The sequence below is a fragment of the Aquila chrysaetos genome, chromosome 1 (assembly GCF_900496995.4).
Source record: "Aquila chrysaetos chrysaetos chromosome 1, bAquChr1.4, whole genome shotgun sequence".
Lineage (NCBI taxonomy): Eukaryota > Metazoa > Chordata > Aves > Accipitriformes > Accipitridae > Aquila > Aquila chrysaetos.
This window is the reverse complement of record NC_044004.1, coordinates 22,563,386-22,582,686: the sequence shown is the minus strand read 5'-3', so window position 1 is coordinate 22,582,686 and position 19,301 is coordinate 22,563,386. Positions and strand designations below refer to the sequence as shown.

The 19,301-nt window shown below is 38.6% G+C and overlaps 1 long non-coding RNA gene across 2 annotated transcripts; it reads left to right on the top strand.

Moving 5' to 3' along the window:
- The first annotated feature begins 443 nt into the window (after positions 1-443).
- On the top strand, positions 444-18,018 carry LOC115336224. Of its 2 annotated transcripts, XR_003921676.1 has the most exons (4): positions 444-665; positions 1,107-1,203; positions 7,932-8,023; positions 15,024-18,018. It is a non-coding gene; the product is annotated as an uncharacterized LOC115336224 (long non-coding RNA). The 2 variants fall into 2 exon arrangements; XR_003921671.1 differs by lacking the exon at positions 7,932-8,023.
- The last annotated feature ends 1,283 nt before the right edge of the window (positions 18,019-19,301 follow it).

Below are 19,301 nucleotides of genomic sequence, written 5' to 3'. Positions count from 1 at the left end.
GTTGTTGCGGGTTCTGTGTGTGCGTGTGTGCATTCCTCTTTTTAAATGGTTATTTTGAATAAAGATGCATGCAGACGAATGTAGTGAAATGTCTCTCTCTCATCGCGATGGCACATTTGAGCGAAAAGCGGCCGGATATGTTGAGGTGGTTCAAAGCAACGGTCGCAGCGTGTCTTTGTCATTTGGGGCGGTGAGTGAATGTGGGAGGGAGGGCAGGTTGCCACCTCTTTCCTTGGGGAGCCCAGAGGCACAGAGGGGCAGAGTCGCGCCTCATGGAGTGGGCGCTGGGGAGCGAGTGGCTGCTCGCCGCTCCGGAGGGCTGCGGGGTTGCTCCTCGGGCCCCGGCCCCGGCCCCTGCCCCTGCCGCTCTCCCTGCCTGGCCAGAACACGAAAACCCTCCCCCGCCGATGCTGGAGACACTCGGCTTTATATCTGCAGCATCAGCGAGAAAGCCCGGCTCGGCGCAGGCTCAGTGTTCACCGCCGCAGTCCCGGACGGAGGAGGGGGGCTCGGGAGCTCAGCATCTTCGCAGCGGGTTAAGTAGGATTAATACCAAATCCCTATTATATTTGCCAAGCAACTTGAATTTATCAAAATTCCCCCTCGCTGTTCTGGAGCTCCGAGAGGAGGAAATTCTGCCCACAGTCTAAGATCCAGACATACCAGTACGTAGGAATACCAGCATACTGCATTACACTGGCTCCCTGCTCTAGCAATACAATTGCAACCCGAAGCTCCCGCTGTTCCCTTCCCTTTGTGCTTTTAAATGCAGCCAGGAAACTTAATGTATTCGCCAGGGGAGGGGCGGGATGAAAGCGCTTTTAACCTCCCCGCCATAAACTTTAATCGGATTCCGGGCTGTTGCACGGCATGGACACCTCGCCGCTTGTCTGCGTCTCCTTCCCCGTTGTCTCCCATGTCTGCTCCTACTACGGTCTGCTTTGCGAGAGCCTCTTTCAAGCGCATGAGTGATTTCTTTCTCTTGCCATGTGCAATCGCTCCCCCCCTTCCCTTCCTACCCTCGCTGGCCTCTCTTACACACACTATGCCTTTCACATGCGGTCTGCGCCCCCCAGCCCCCCTCCCTTTCTTTCTTTTTTTTGCAGTGTCTTCACATGCAATCTCTCCCTGAATGTGCAATGTCTTTCCTGCTCGGGAGTGCTGCGTCCTTCACAGTGGATTGGTTCCTTTTTCGGAGCAGAGGTAACGGCCCCCCCCCCCCCCCTTTCCTATCATTCCCCCTTCCTCCCCCTCCTCCTCCTTTCCTCCCCCAGGGCAGGCGGCCGGCGTGGGAAATGGGCCCGACGTGCGCTGCATGGTGGATGGCAGCGCTGCTCCCGCTCCACGTGCCCTGGCTGCCGGGAGGGGGACGGGGCTGTGCTGGCCGTGGCCGTCCCCGTCCCCCGTCGTCTCCCCCCCGCATCCCGCTCGTTCGTGCGGGGGGAGAGGGGAATCACCCCCCGCCGCCAGCCCGGCCTCTCGGTCCCGCGGCCGGGGCGCGCACAGCTGTTCGGGTGTCGGTAGGACCAAGCCCAGCTGTTTCAGGCGGGGGAGGTTTGGCCCTCTTGGTCAAATCTGTTGCGCAGTGTAACTCCCCCCCCGCCCCCCCCCGGCCGGCCCCCCCCCCCCGCTCCCAGATGCCCACACGCGCTCAGACACGACACGGCTTTTGTCCTCCTGATCTGGTGAGAGATCAAGTGGGAAGCGGGATCACAAATGTAATCGGCTGTAATAAATAAAATAGCCCGAGATGCCGGAGAGATATACAGAGGGGAAATAAGAGTTTGTGTCCTTAAAGGGAACATCTGATAAGGCCACCGAAGTGGCATCTTGCGTGTGGGAAGGAATCCGTCTTGCTGACATTCGCTGCCTGCCGTACGTGGGGAAATCCTAAAGTAGCCTGGGAGCTTCCCCAGCCCCTCTGCACCCACCCCCCCCCCCCCCCCCCCCCCCCCCCCCCCCCGCCCCCCGAAGCTCCCTTTCCGATGCTCTGCAGCGGGGCTTTGTTGCCGTTGTTGTAGCTGTTGATTGGAAAGACGGGGGTCATCACTAAAATATGCAGATGCAATTAATGGCCAGTTTATCTGCATTTCTTGGCGGAGCCCGCTGTCTGCCGCCGGAGTCCGAACTCGCGTCCGCAGTTGGCGCTTCCAGCCCACGACGATTTGGTTTTCGCAGTTTAGGAATGTCAGTGGCGCTCCCTGGAAAATTACTTCTGGGATCTGCAGTGGGAATCCATCTCGGGTTAAAGAGAGACAGATTATTTACAGATCTATACCGCTCTATACATTAACAAATATCTAGCGCGTATTAGTATTCGCGCACACACGCGCGCACACAAATGAAGAAGACCCCGAAGGAAAAAAATAAATAAATCAGGTGGGCTTGAAAGTAACATATTCATAATAATACGAGGAAAAGGTTAAATACAGTAAACATGACAGCAAATTCGAAAGCAGGGTAAAAACAAGGACAAAAACCCCACATAAAGCGGTTAAAGCCATTTGACGGGAGGGAGAAACTAACTCAAGAACTCCACCAAGGGACAAACAGATGAAATGACACCACAACAGCACTGAGCCCGCGTTGACCTTTCATCTTTCTAAAGTGTTGTGCTGATCTGGTGCAATTCTGTTGTGATCTCTTCACCTCCCTTCCCTACCACAACCTCCCGCTGGCCGCTTCAGAGCTCCCTCAGCTCGTTGCAGTGAATAGACGGGGAGGTCGGCGGAACTATAGGCAGGGCTGACACTTGTCCGGCATCTTTCACAGCTTTGCAAATATGCTTGCTATGTAGTAGCATGTAATAGGCAGAAGTGATTAAATTATTCATTGCAGCAACAGCCTTTCTGATGGACGTTAACACTTAAGAGTTTAAATAAGGAAACCACAGATTTACTTTTAAGCAGGTAACAACTACATCTGTGCTTATTTAACTGAATGCTAGCTAAGCATGGAACCAGTTACTTTGTTAAATCCTCTCTGTGAGAATTTTGAACTAGATAATACACCACAAAAATTACTGACAGAGCAAAAATAATCTGTGTTGGGTAACAGTGGTTAAATCTCATGTGATTGTAAATGCTTATTCTTAAAGTAATATTTGAGGTCTGTTCAAAATAAAAGGGTCTTGTGTAGGCATGATTCCATCAGCATTTCTGAGTCCTCATGTTTATAAAGAATGATGAAAAGTAACATTTAGAAAAAGTGGTTGTGATTCTGTTTACTAGGATTTTTGCAGTGTATATACATTCCTTACAAATCACAATGATTAAGTTTCAGGTTTTTTTTTTAATGACATTATTTTATAGAATCTGTTATGAAAGGTCTTTTACAGACAGAGGGTTTTTTTTTTCCCCAGATGTTGACAAAAAATCTAACCATTCAAAATCATGCAGAAATGACAGACAGACTATGCTTAAAATCAGAAGGAAAAATTAATGAAAGGTCTTTAAAAAAACATATGAATTTTCATGAGGGAAGGCAGATTTTGGTTAGATTTATGCTTCATGTGCAACTACTGGCTTCCCTGGATTTGCAGGGATATAATGAGTGCTGCACCCAGCCCCATTATTTTATAGATTTATTTTTTTTAATTAAACTATTGTTCAATTTCTCTAAATGCAAAGTAAACTATAGAAAAAAAAGAAAGAATTTAAGGTGAGTTTGGATGAATTCCTATCAAAAATAGAGGCAAATTATGAATCATTAGTATATATTCTGCATAAAGAGATACAATGAGACATTCAGGGGAGATAATTAAAGCTGGATTTAATTTAAATGAAATGTATGAGAACCAGGTAGCACTGACAAAGAAAGAAAAATGTGTTCATTGTCACTGAAAATATTAAATGGGTACAGTTGATATGCATATGATTCACTAACAAAGAATACCACAGCTGGAAATAATGTAGGATTTTTTTGATATAATGTTTCCAAGGTTGATATCAATAGACACTGAAGGTCTCAAAGTGCTTTATGAATTATCCCTATGACATAAAAGGAAGTGCAATGACCTGCTCAGTCACCCAGCAAGCCACTAACAAATGGGTCTTTCCTGATTAAGTTCATCAGACCACAGTTTTGCACTTCTATAGTTTTGGGTTTTTTTTAATATATTCTGGATTCACCTCAATATTTGTCTTTGAATAAGTGGCAATCATTTAATCTTTATTTGATGGACTGCTGGAAAGTCAAAGCAGCTCATTCTGAAGAGAGTTTAAAACAAGTTTGTGTTCCAGAGAACTACATATACAAAGGAAAGTCTTGTATCATGATATTTGATGGATAGCAGTAAAATATACTAAACTGTTATATTGAAATACAGTTATTCTCAAGCTCCTGTTCCCACTTATTTCTGTCAGCTATCCCTTATGTACAGAACTGAATACATAGACTTTGTAAAATCATTTTGCCTGTACACACTCTTGAAGACTTCTCAACCTAATATTCTTTTTCAGATGCTCTACCTTTTGTTTGTTGGCGTTTTTTTTCTGTGCGTGGTTTTGGTTTTTTGGTTGTTGTTGGTTTTTTTTTTTTTTTTTTTTTAGGATGCTGCAAATATATTTGCTGTGAGTTAAAGTTTTTTTTCATTTTTAAATGAGAATCACCAGATCATAAAAACTTTTTTCTGATATTCCTAGTGCATCCTGTGCAGCTTTAATTTATTATTAATATAATGCAGGATAGTATAAAAGATCTGGCATGTCTTCATGAATCTACTGTGTCAGCTGCCAGTTGAGTAGAAGAGAAAATATCCAAGCAAGATGGCAACTCTGCAGAGTTCAGAGGAAGAACCTTTGATATTAAAATTCAAATGCCATTATGGATAATTGAATTCTGTGGCACTCTATTCCCTTCTGTAAGTTAATGCCAATATATGTTATTGGCTATACCTAAAATGTAATTTTTAAGTCTACACATATACTCACTTACTTATTTGGGAGCTTTAATGTTTCTGTCTACTTCATCAAAAATAATCATTGCTCTCCAGCTGAAATAAGGGTCATATAAATACACAGTTATTATAAATTAGGGAAGTAAATATGGTGGCAAGGAAAGTAATTTAGAACAGGACCAAGCTGTTGATTGCTTATTGGACAGTCTATGTGGCCTTGCTCTGCAATGATTAAAACTGCTCTACTAGGTATTTTATAATGTTAGACTTGCCATTTCTTTTCATATGAAAAGTGAAACATTAGAACCCTTAGAGGTCATATTGCTATAACCCTTATTTAGCTGTACAGTGCAGAAGCATACCATTTTTTCCTTAATCCTTTGTTTGACCCCAACAAACAGAGGCATGACTATTCACTGAAGAAAAGTAAGGGCTATTCACCTGCTACCATCTGCTGTTAATGGTGAGCAAGGGAAAGCATGTGTGAAGAGGCAGAGTCTCTTGGACCTTTCCCTGAACTAAATTGAAACATAAACATATATATCCATGCCTGTACTGCACAGGTATAGCAAAGACCCAAAATGAGAATTAAAGGCTGGGGAAGACCCTGCTTATATCGCATAAAACAGGATCCTGTAAGCACCAACAGGAAAAAAATAAAGCCAAGTCCACCCAGTGGCCAAATATATTTTAGGCTGTTACGCACTGATCTATATGCTGGTACAACCCTGATCAGCTTTGCTCCTGAAACAATTTGTACTGCTACCTTAATTCTCCAAACTAACAGTGAGGGGGTTGTAGCCACCCTTCCTGTGGGGAAGATTACATAGCCTGTCTTTGAAATAATTTGGTCTCCTCCTGCCTCTTTTGCACTTTTTGCCATGCACAGGCAGCCATACTTTTATGCCTACTTGCAAAGTTTCTTGATGATCATCCTTTGCATAATTACAGTTTTAGCTTCTTTTATAAGAGTAATAAGTACTGTACAGAGTGGGTTTTTATGACCTATGGTATATCTAGAGGAAGAGAGGTACTGATAAGTTTCCACATTTTTCATCTTCTGATAGAAGCCTGACATATCTTCCAGTTCATTCATTCTGTGAGATGATTAAAAAGTTGCTCTTCAACAAACTAAACCTCATCCAGGGCTCAGCAGGAAATAACTGCAATCTAAGCACATTAAAGAACAGACAGGGCAAACCAAAGTATACCTCTTTCTTTGCCTTTTAAGATCACGGAAAAAGAAAAAAGCAGTCTAATATTGTGATAAAACTGGAAACCTGCAGCAGCTGGTTGATGGGTAAGGATATAGAACCTAATCCAAAGCATACAGAAGTCAATGGAAGTACTTTGACTAAATAAGCTTTGCATTAGGCACCTAGGGAGTGAATGATGTTTAAAGCATTCATGTAGATCTTAAGCAGATGAGCAAAGAAGAAAATGATGTGCATTTTAATCAAAATAAATGCCTTTAAACCACTTGGTGGTGTAAATGTTATTTTGCCTGACCACAGAGATCACATTTATGATTCAGAATAAACTGGCATTGGATCCTTGGGTGCTCAGTCCTATCCTCCACTAGTGCAAGCACTCATGTTGCATAAAAACATATTTTTTAAACAGATTTTTTTTCAATATATATATATATATATATGGAATTCTTATGTTGATATTGATCTCAAAGTTCAACATATCACTATAAACGTCCGCAGGCTCTTTTTACCCATTCATGTGTTTACAGAGAGCATTTCTCTCATCTTAGTTCTGTCTGCAAAATAATAACAAGATTTTTCAATTTCCTCTCATGAATTAAGTTCTGCATTCCTGACCTCATGCTGACAGACTTCCTCTTCCCCTCCACTCCATTTTTAGTGAAGCTTTCAGTGAATCTTTCTTTAATATGGGGAACAGGAATTGTTCGTGATTTCCATCATGAAGATGTATTCTACCTGATGTAATAGCACTAAACATTCCTGTCTTTCCCAGAAATACCTTGTCTAATACTCCATATTAGCATTTTTCATAGCTACATCATGTTTTGGTGGCTGATAGTTCTTCTCTAGTAGATTGGCTGGATCTTTCTTTTTGTCTGTTGTTTCCAGCTGATGAACTCACAGTTTATAGCTGAAAATCTTGTTTAATCTATTAAGTTCAATCCCATTTCTATTATAGATGTCATCAAGGTCATCTGATTCTTCCTGTATGTTTTTATGATTTCGATGATTCTCAGACTTGTTTTACCAGCAAATTTCAGCAGCATGCTCCAAGTTTTTGTGACTTAGTCTTTAATTTAAATATCAAAAAGCTCTATTGCAAGGCAGCCCCTGAAGAACCCCTTAACAGCTTCCATGTAATGGTGCAAACACCGAACACGATCTGTTGTCCTCTCCTGGTTAGTCAATTCTTTGTCTTCTCAATCTTAACCAATACTTTTCCTATCAGATAGTGTCAAAAACTGTTTTGAAATCCAGATAGGTGAGATCTCCACTTGCCTTGCTTAGGAGATAAATTATTAAGGAAAGATATCAGGTAAATGTTATCATCTACTCTTTGAAACCTTTAGATAGCTTTTATTAAATTTGCTTTGTACTGCTGTGCTGTTACTAATTCTTTGCTTCAAAATTTACTCTGAAGCTTTGCATTCTAAAACCATCTAAAAATCATATTGAGAGATCTATTTATTTTTCTGCTTCAGGTTCCCTTCTCAGATATAGGCAGGCCATTTGCTATTTTCCATAAATTATCATCCTGATATACTTACTAAGAATCCTTGTTCTAGACTTTCAGATGTATGTATTAATTCCTTCAGGATTCTGCAGTGAAGGTTATGAAGACTCTTTGCTTTGTGTATTTTGTAGTCTTTGAATTAATTTCATTTCAGATGTGATAATTCTTCTTCCACACCTTTACTTTCATTGATCATTTTCCTCATCTCAACATCATCATCCTTGTTGAAAGCTGAAAAAATGTATAACTTATTTCAGTATATCGAGGTAAATAATTACAATTTTACTTATTCTTTACTTATTTATAGCATGTTCTACAAAAGTGAAGTGATTGCTTTCTTAGCAATTTTCTGAATAAGATCTGAAGGTTTACATCTGCCACTTTATTAAAGTCTACAAGGTGATATACTATTTGCATATTCTGCTATTTTGCCACTGCACGTCTGTGTGTCTGTCTTGTCTACGTATTGCCTACATATTGTCTACATCATTCATCTGCAAGTTCGTTATTGTGCACGTCTGAATGCTTCGTATTAAAAGAAGGAGAATGAGAGTGAAAAGGTAGGTAGATCGTTCCAGGACAAAAGAGGCTATATCTGTCCAAAGGGAACTCAGCACTTTCAAAGAGCTGAATAGTGCATAGACAGAAGGAAAACCAGGTAAAAAGAAACTGAAAACATGCATGGGTTTGGCATTTTACAAGAACAGAGCTGTCCAGAATGTCAAAGGTCAATCCAAATGAAAAGAGATGCTACCAGTTAGCAGATGTCACCTGGCTGAATATACAGAAAGTATATATATCTCTCTATATATCTTTTAAGTCCCTCATGAGCAAGCAAAATCCATATATTAGAATAAACCATTCCATGAAGATTCTTCTATCAAGTACCTTAGAGAAGTTTAGAGACATGAATTAGAAAGAGAGGATTAGAAATAGAATAATTGGGGAGTGAAGATAGGGAAGTGTTTTTTTTTAATTTCATGAACAAATACTATTAAAATTTTATAAGGGAGAAATGAGAAAAAAAATATTTCAGAAAGCTGAGGGAGTTCCAAATTTAATTTTAAAACTAAGCATCAACACAGCTGGGTGAATCTACTTTTAAACTAAGTTATTAAGCTTTTATTTATTAACTTTTGTTTTTCTTTTAAAAACATTTCAGCATTTTTGTACTAAACATTTTTTTTTCTCAAGGGACACTACGTGACTTGTAGTGTGATTTAAAGAGGATATATTTGATTTACTACAGTTCCAAAAAGTTCATGAACGCAAAGTAATGAGAAGAAAAGTTTTCTAGTTTTCATCTAATGTGTCATTCTTGGAAAAAGTTATTGACTTAACTTGGTATTATTACTACTCTGAAAGTTATAAGTAAGAATGATAACATCAGCTATTATGACTTCATGACACTTCAAATAATATATCCCTTTTTTCAGTTGCTTATTACTTTACTGAGCTTTAGCACATAGCTTCTTTCCAGGTCTGAAGCTATAGTTAAATTTTTTAAAAAAGTCAGACTGATCCAATGATATCTGATAATGCAGCTAGATTATTTTTCCCATGATGAAATTTATAGACAATCTTATTGAAATAATTTCAGGACTTTTATACATTTCACTATGAACTTGAGCTTTCAAGAGGCTAGCTTTTGTGAGTATTTTGTCTGAATATTAAAATCCATCCACTCAAGTTTGTTCAAGTTGCAATCCACTAAAAAACTGAATTTTACGTAAGATTGGTAAGGACTTTACATTTTTAGAAAATAAATTCCCCAGAGATTTCACTCGCATTGAGTGTAGCCCAACATGTGGTTGACTAATACTTTCTTGACAATTTCAGCTCTTTGCCCAGAAACTACTCTCCTCTGGAATTATGTGATCTCTCTTTTGAGACGTAATGACGTGGAGCAGGAAGCTGCCATGTTTGAACACAGAGAGATGAAAGTTAGATCTGAATAGAGAGAAAAGGATGAGGAAAGGTTATTGACTGTCCTAAGTGTCAATGATGTCAAAAGATAACTGTGAAATTTACTATAAAATTATCCCCTTGATGCTTTCCGTAAATAATGGTAAGCATTGCTAATTAAATTTTTGTTCTGTTTTCAGTTTGTTTGGTCAGGTTTTGTCTGCAAAATGATATAGCAAAAAAATTAATAGAAAAATCCCAAAACTGTTATCAAGAACACTACTCGTATTGCCAGATCAAACACTCAGAACTTAGAAAATATGAGAATAATACTGTCAGCAGACCCTTAATTCAGATGCCTCTGCACCATCCATTGCAATAGTTGACTGCAATCTAATTACATGTTCACATACTCTTTCTCCACTGGATTTCAATTTGGAATCAAATAAATAAATAAATAATTTAATTAAACAAAAATGAACAACTATGTATTAAATAAATAATTAAAAAATACATTTTAACAAATTACAACATATTTTTATTTCATCACACAGAACAAATGTGTAAGGATGGACTAAATAAGAAACTATTTAATATTTTTTTTTTCCATGTTCAGTGTTTGTCTCAGGGCCTTATTTACTGCACATTGTTCAAATAATATCCTGGGCACAGAATTATTAAATGGAATTTTTTTACGATGTACATCACCACATTGCTAAAAAAAAAAAATCCAAAAAATGTTATTTAATTTGTGAAGAACTGTATTATACTGGGGGTTGTTATGATTACAAATGGGAAGGTAATACAGAGATGCAGGTCAAAAATATCCACAGATTTAGGATATCAAATTTGAGCCTTTTACATCCATATTTTGGGGAGTGCTTAGAATTACATAGCTTTTATATGTGCACACTGAAACTTTCACTGACATAAGGTATGTCTGGGCATGTTCACTGTTCTGCAAAACAGTCTCAGGATTTCAGGTAAAAACTCAGAAATAGGTGAAATCACAATCAAAATGTTTTTTTCTATGGCTTAATATCACGGGGGAATTCTATGATGGAAGTGAGTGTCAGTCTCCAGCTTTAAAGTACACTGTTCTAACACTATGAAACCCTGTTTTCCTTCTTGACTTCACTTCAGAGAAGGTCACTTCTGTACAGTGAAGAAAGTAGGGGCCTTGAGGGGAAAAAATATGACTCTGATGAAAGATGATGTCAGATTGCACAAGTACAAGTGATTTCACCTATAACTTCCTTTCAATAATTTTCTAACTATGAAATGAGCATTTCATTTTTTTTACGCTAGTAATGTCCTTTTAATATAATTGTGTGGCATATAGTAATTTCTATTGCAGACAGAGGACAACAAAGATCCCTATCTCTACAAAAGGAAATGCATTTGGTATACAACACTTCAGAGAAGAAGGAACTGGGGTGGGGGAAGGACTCTTGAATAAGCCTAAGTGGGAGATGCACAGATGGTCGAAGTTCCCAAATGTTCTAGTCTTCTCTCTGGGCATCTTTTACTATGTAAGTGTGATAACATTTGTTAGAAGGCATGATTAAGGCTTTATAGGCTTCACAGATGGAATGTAATTTAGTGGAAAGACTTCAAAGATACAAGATTCAGACATGAAATGGATTCCATGAGAGGAATTAGAAAGGGTCAGGTCCAGAGAGGCAACATAGATGTAATGACAACTAAACATTGTTCTGTAAACAAAGATTTGGATGACCAGTTAAATTGCCGTCAGTAACTTCACTGGGATTAGGTTAGGTTAGGTTGGAATACCTGTCTGTGAAACAGAAGACCTGAGTCTGTTTTCTTCATCTAGGGATATCTCCATTTTTCTCAAAGGAATATGTAACGTAAAACATATAAGCATTTCTGAAAACTTATTTAAAGTCATTTGACATACAGCCACCCTATATTCAATTAAGTATCTTAACTATTAGGCTACAGAATTATGTACATTTTGTGTACCACCTTTTCCTCCAGCAAAACTCATTTACAATTCCACCCTTCCTCCAACTTATGGCGAGCCTCATGTCCACTGTGCTATATGTCAGGTAGGAAGAAAGCACCTTGAGGACATAGGTTAGTAAACTTGAGAATTGTTTCCTGTTGAGGGAAATGAAAGAAAATCATACCAGATAAACTGATTTACCTAGACCCAATTTCAGAGATTCCTACCCAACATATATACATATGCTTGTATGTATACATTTGTAAATATATATATTTAGTTACCTGATAATAGCAAGAAAATATTTGTCAAGGAGCTGCTGACAGATGTAAAATTCTATAATCTGCTAGTGCTGTCAGTAGGACATCAAATTATTTATCAGTTATGTATAGAATATGGTGAATTTTCTCAGGTTAGATTCATCAGCAGAAAGGTTTGGAACTAATAATTTAGGCTGCTTTTGTTCCTGTTATATGTACTTTAAAAGCAGAAATAATAGCTTTTTACAAAATAGTTTTGTTTTTAGTTAGCAAGAAGGATTAGACGTCAACTAACTGCCTGTAGAAGAATGGAAACATCATTACTGATCCTCAGTCATGCTGGAATTTTGAGGTCTGAGCGTGAGAACAGCCCATGTAATAGTGCTTTCTCAACATATAAGAACCCTCATCAAAACAACCATTCAAGGCCACTGTCACGTCTGACTTGCCAATTCAAAAAAACTGGCCTCTGGGCCAGACTGAGGACTAATCAGTCATGAAATACTATTTTAAAAATAATATTTTGCTCTTTATAAAAGGAAAAGAAAGCTTTTAAGTATTCAGCTCTTGTCTTATCTTTACAACAGTAAGATTTCTGTTAGTGATTCTTCATTAAATCAGATTGCAAACTGGAGAGAGACAAAAATATTCCCATCTTGTGGCGGTTCCGTAGGACTTGAGACATTTATGAAGAAAAAAGCATAACTTTCTAAAAAAAAAAGGCACATTTCCATTTTAAGGAAGGATGTCAGAGCACCAAACTCTTGTATTTGATGTACAAGTATATTGTGGCCAGAATCCCACTTGCTTGTAGACTGTTCTTGATAAGGTGTTTTGTTTGACTGGCTGGCTTTCTACAGTGTTTTGTTTCCCAGAGGTGTCTGTCCTTTATAAAAATACCTGTGTGCCAATTTAAGGCATTCTGAAGTCAATCAGTTGTAAATGTAAGCGTGTATTATGGGACTTTACTTTAATGTGGGTAATGAATATGTTTCCATGACTTTTAAATGGACTGGTGCCTCAGCACATTTTCAAAATTACTCTATTTGAAGACATTTCCATTTATAATGGGGCTTAAATCTCATTTCCCTCAATATCTGCCCTCACTTAGTCTTTTTTAAGGTTTCTCTGGAAAAAAAAATTATAGCTCAGCTGCTGCTCCTGCTCTTAATGCTTTCCTAGTATCGGTAAGAGCAGAAACCAACTGATGCCTCACTCTGCTACTCATACAGAGACAATATGCAGACACTGCACTATCCTCCATTCCTGGCTGAAGAGCTCTGTGCTACCGTTTCATATTATCCACACACACTGCTTCTGCTTTGTGTGTCTGCTAAAGCTTCGTGCTTCACTTCAGTCTCTGCAACTTCACATTTTCCCTGTAGGAACTTAGAGTAAGACTAGTAAAGATTCTCTTAATTTCAAGCTACTGCAGATCCTAATTGGGGGGGGGGGGGGGGAAAGTCACCTGAAATAGTAGTACAGGCACAGTCCTGGATGAGTGGAAGGAGGGAAAATAGAAGGGGATATAAAGAACGCAAGAAAAGAGGTGGAAGTTGTACTATTTGATCGTGTCCTTCACTTGCTGAGTCAGCAGGAGCCCAGAGCTCTGCAGGGGCACACTTAGCCTTCATATTTCTCCACAGAAACCCCATCTGGCCAAGTAAATTGCCAGCAATTGAGAAGCCATGCAGGAAGCTGTATCCAGCTATTCTCATTCAGTGTGAAGGTTACTGTGTTGTGGAGGTAGTGGGAGAGGAAATAAGGAAAACATTACAAGACTCTGCCTCTCACATACAATAAAAGGCAGCATCAAATATGTGACCGAATTTGGTCTGTTCACTGCTGTAGTTCTTCAACACATAAAGAATTAGACATTCTGGGAATATTTATCTACTAGTTTAGAAAGACCCAATATCAGGCAACTTTGGGAAGAAAAATCTTCATGGAGAAAAAAGCTGAAGGAAATTGAATAATCATATTTTACTATTGAATTTGTATTTGAATTTCAAAATCAAAAGCTTTTACTTGTAATCTTTCTGTCAAGTTATCCGAAGGACGTTTCTTCGAGTTCTACTTGGCCTTTGCAAGGACGTCTAACTTTAACCTCCATTTAAAAGGCCTAGAAAAACAAAATGCCTCCTCTCAGCCTCTTAACATGCAATGTTCACTCAAATGCAAGTACTGAACTGAGATATCAAACAAAGAAAAATATATCAACACTGCATAAAATAACCCAATAATCTATGTGCGGAAAGCTCCAGAAGAATATATCAGCCCCTGGTTTATGTGAACAATTAGTAAAACACCAATTGCACTTTAGTCCTTTAGGTCAGTGTTTCCCAATGAGTGAGGCTGCTCTCACTAGAGAAATGTGCCAGCATTAAAGATGAGGCACAGAACAGAGTATAATTCAATGAATGTATTAACTTAGGCTCTGTACCCAGACTGGTGCTGCCAGCAGTAGCAAACTGAAGGAAAGAAGATGGTCAAGTACAGCAGTGTGCAAAAATGGGAAATGGGGGAGAACAGGACAGCACAGTAGGCCAGAAAAGCTTGCTACCAGTGTTTTGTCTCTCTGATCACAGTAAAATATATTAGATAAACCAATATCCCTTTGTCATATCACTTCTTTAATTCCCTGATGCTAGTTATAGTTTGGTGTCAGCAGGTTGTGTTATCCTGGAGATCTGAGATTAGGTCTCTCGATGGTGCTTTATTGAACAAGCCTTCACATGACCTAAGCAGCTTACAAGGGGACCAGTTTTCAGGTTGCAGTATGGAATGAGTGATCATTCAGATTCAAATTTGCCAGTCCTTTGTGTTTGATGTGAAGTATTTGGGTTTCAGGAGAACTTCAATTTTAATTTGAGGTATTTTTTTTTTTCACTGAGTGAAACCTGGTTTCTATAAACCTCCCAAATCTTTAACAACTGGGGACAAAAAAGTGTCCCAGGAGCAAACTAGCTGGTTGCTTATGAGAACACTTACCACGCCATGAGTTTTGTAAATCACCAGTTCCCAGCCAGTAAGGCTCGAGATATTTGTCACATCAGCAGTGAAGCAGAGAGCAGAAGAAACTAATAAACTTCCCTCAAGGATAACACAATATACTTCGTTCTATTAATGAGCAGTGGAAGCTAGATATCAACTTTTTCTACTATCTTGCAGCTATTAAAGTGGTACTTGGGGCAGATTTCTACTAGTCTCAATTCTTTTTAAAATTTTAAAATGGTTTATATAAGACTTTCCCATTTTTTTGCAGAAAAGATAAAGAAATGGACAATTAACTATGTTCTTCCCGGCAATGTAGAAGTACTAATGAATATGAAGTCAAGTTACAGTGAATACTGAAGAAAGACTGTTACAGAAGCTGACTTGCTGCTGAAAGCAAGCAGAAAAAGCAGATCTATTAGGCTTCTTCTAGAAATTGTGCTTTCTTACAAATCAGATTTTAACACAGAACATATTTTTGTAATTCTCTGCAAAGATCATGTATTAAGAATGTATGTCTATAAAAATAATAAAAAAAACCCAACATAATTGCAGTACTAATCTTATTGTATTTCTGTCCAAAATTGGTAATGAATACAGATTCAGGCATATTCAGTCTGTGTGTTTGCAAAAACTATCTACCAAACAACAATGTTCTTATTCAACTAGAATCACTGTCTTTCAAATATCGAGTATGAATATATATGTTTCTCTTTGTCGTTTTTGCAATACAGTAACTGTGAGACACTATTTAAAACAGTGGTTTGATCCACTGTATTTTTGGGCTAACTTCTGAAGTCTTCAGGACATGTCAGACTGGATGTTAACAACCATAATTAGGTTTTCTGCTTCTGCACTCTGCCACTTTAACAAAGTGCTCTTTTACTGCAAAGATGCCTTCCTACAATCACATCTGTATTATTTCCTTGCACAACCTTTGGTGGCAGGATGGGATCAATCGCATGACCTTTGAGCAGAGCCCTAACCACAAAACAGAACCTTTTCTTCCTTTCCATGCCATCGGGAGTTTGCATGCATTTCTGGTGAGTCCTGAAGAGCTTCCCAGGGAAAGCCCATGCAGACTGACTTTTTTCCAAGCTTCAATTCCCTCTTGCTCACCAAAGGATGGTGGGAGCAAGCTTGTTCTCCTGTGGACTTCAATTCTATTCCTAATTCATCAACAGATGGCAGTAGAAAACTCCCTACCTACCTATCTTCAGACCAAAGGCCTTACGTGACCCTAATAATAACAAAGGAAGGAAAACCATCCAGACCATTGCTGCCTAAGTCTTCTATATATAATGTGCTCTAAATTTTTCAGTGCAGTGCAAAAGTCTCATAAAGATTAATTTTACGCTGACTCTGAATGACCAGAAGCAGCTGCTGCTTTTGAAATTACTATCTTTTCTGTCACCTTCTTCTGTTTCTAAATGTTTCTGTTACTGATGTACTTTATTTTTCTAGTTGTGAGAGTATATTGAATATAGATTATAGTCAATAATGTGCTTTTCCCACAGATAGATTGCTGTGATGAAAAATCAGTTCTCTGATCTCAGTAAAGGCTTTTTCAAATGTCATCATTACAGTGACAGAACAAGTAATTTAGTAAGTAAGTTTTTGAGATGTGCCTCACTAGATTTTGGCATTTCATTAATTCCTCTCCCTTCAAATCAAGTAGATAATATAATAAACTTAGTGAATTCTTTATATAGATCAAAACATTAAGATGCATGGAATACACAGTAGTTTCTTATTCCGTTTTTTGAAAGATGCTGATATCTTGGCATTGCCAACCAAGGAAAAAGCATTACCATAAAAATTTCCGAGAGGCATTTTCTTGTGTAATGTATAATAGTGGGTGTTTGATATCGGAAACCTCGTATTATATAATTCTCTTTTACCCTCAAGGCACATGAATTAGGCCTAGAGTTCCTGATTTCTATTCCCACCTCTTTCACTAACTTATCTTAATAATTCTTTGCACTTCACAATTTGCCAGCATGTTTCCTATGGTGAAAGAAACCGATTTCAAAGGAAAGGAAGAAAGGGAGAAGAAATGGCTCTTTCAGGGGCTGCTGGAGGGAGTGGCTTACTGTTCTAAACATAATGGAAATGTTTGAATTCTCTGAGCCAATGATTTAAATTGAGGTAGGTTTGACTCAAATCTTCAAGACATGAACACTGATTTGCCTTCAATTTAGTGAGTGGATTTTTTTAGAATTGACTTTAAACACCAATGATGTGTTAGCTGTGTGAGTATGTTACCGAGCCCTGGTGTACTTGACAAAGGAAAGTGTATGTCCTAGAAGCAGTGCAGAACATTTTGCCTTCGCACACTGTTCTACAGAAATCTTGGGGGAAAGCCAGCATAGTGTCAAAGCCATAAGGACCGAAGCCTCATTTTTTAAGAGTTTTTGCTTTCTCACCCTTATTTCTGGTTTGGGTTGTGGGTTTTTTTTCCTCTTCTAAGCAAGCAGACAAACCTGCCATAGTAGAATACGTTTTGGTCCCATATGCAGAAAAATTTTGTGATTTGTACTCTTCCCCTCATCTGTTTTTGCTATCTAAGTATTGTAAAATTTCCCTATAACTAGGGAAAAGAGATAAATAATATGGTAAATATTCAAATCCTTTCAAATAAATTTTGGCAGTTTTTTAGTTATCTAACTAGTTTCAGGTTGTGCCATTTTCATATGAACAATTTTGGAAAAAATGAAAATAACAGCAGTTCTTTGGCTATAGGCATAAATAGCAGTGCTGCCTTTGACACTATCTTATTCTTATGAAAAATACAACCAGTATTATAAAAATGAGTTTTTAGTTCAGGTATATCTACTTGAGTGAGAAGATTGATAACAAGATTGCTATGTGTTAGCTAAATGTAAATATAAACTAGTAATAAAAGATATAATTTAAAAGATAAGTGCTCATATACATGGAAATGGTTGCAGAATCTTCATTTAGTCCTATAATGCTGTCTTTAATATATTATCACATACATTTATTTCCAAAGGACCCTGGATATTAAACATACTCCCTGAATTTTGAAGAAATATATTCCATGAATGAACCGTGTGTTCAAACTGTTTAGCCTGTCCCCTCTGGCTCCCTATGCTGTGAACAGGTAAAGGAGTTAGAGAATGAAAAGCTCATCATGTATTCATTAGGGTTTTCTCATGGTTGTGCTAGTATTTGGAAGATAATAACTTCCATTGTAAATAACTTTGAGATATATTTTAATAAAATGTTATACAATATTAAATGTATGACACTGACGGTGTGAAGCTTTTGTGTTCTGAGCTGAACCACTTTTCAACAATCCACCAACAAGTGCATCTGCAACCCTGGGAGCATGTTCCTGTTGAATATTGAACTCCTACACATTTTCTTTTACTTATTTGTTTTGAGAAACTATCAGTGTGTGTACACAGCATACAGCAGGCGAGAACCCAGCAAGCCCTGTCTTCTTATATGAACCTTGCTGTATTAATTCAGGCATAGGAGTGGATATTCTAAATACGTATGTATTCAGTGTAATAGAACAGCTAGTGAGGGTTACTAATCTGGGCTAAGCACCTCACTAATACAGCTGTACTGTTTCTGGCATCACAGGCGATCTACTTTGCTGTGGTCATCCAACCCCATAGGGCTTAGGGTGTGTCCTGGTTTCAGCTGGGATAGAGTTAACTGTCTTCCTAGTAGCTGGTACAGTGCTATGTTTTGAGTTTGGTATGAGAAGAATGTTGATAACACTGATGTTTTCAGTTGTTGCTAAGTAATGTTTAGTCTAAAGTCAAGGATTTTTCAGCTTCTCATGCCCAGCCAGCAAGGAGGCTGGAGGGGCACAAGAGGTTGGGAGGGGACACAGCCAGGACAGCTGACCCAAACTGGCCAATGGGGTATTCCATACCATGTGAAGTCACATCTAGTATATAAACTGGGGGAGTGGGGGTGGGGAGGAATCACTGCTTAGGGACTAACGGGGCATCGGTCAGTGGGTGGTGAGCAATTGCATTGTGCATCACTTGCATACTTCAATCCTTTTATTTTTACTATTGTCATTTTATTATTCTTACTATTATCATGATTACTTTCTTCTTTTCTGTTCCATTGAATTGTTCTTATCTCAACCCACAAGTTTTACTTTTTTTTCCCCGATTCCCTCCCCCATCCCACTGGGTGTGGGGAAGTGAGTGAGCGGCTGCATGGTGCTTAGTTGCTGGCTAGGGTTAAACCATGACAGTCTTTTTGGCGCCCAACATGGGGCACAAAGGGTTGAGATAACGACAAGCCTAACCAAAGCTTGTTAAAATGAATTTGTTACAAGCATTTATTACATTGGTCTAATAGTCACTGGTCACTATGTTGATTTATGAGTTCTTAGGGTTGTGGTGCTTGTTTTTAGAGTTCTGTTATGTATCACCTCAGTTGCTGTATGTAGTCCCTGTGCTGCTGCTTATCATCCATGGGAGGTGGATTAAGTTTTTCTCTTTGATGTATTGTGTAATACTGGCTTATGGTATAATAAAATTATCAGTTGTGGGACTAA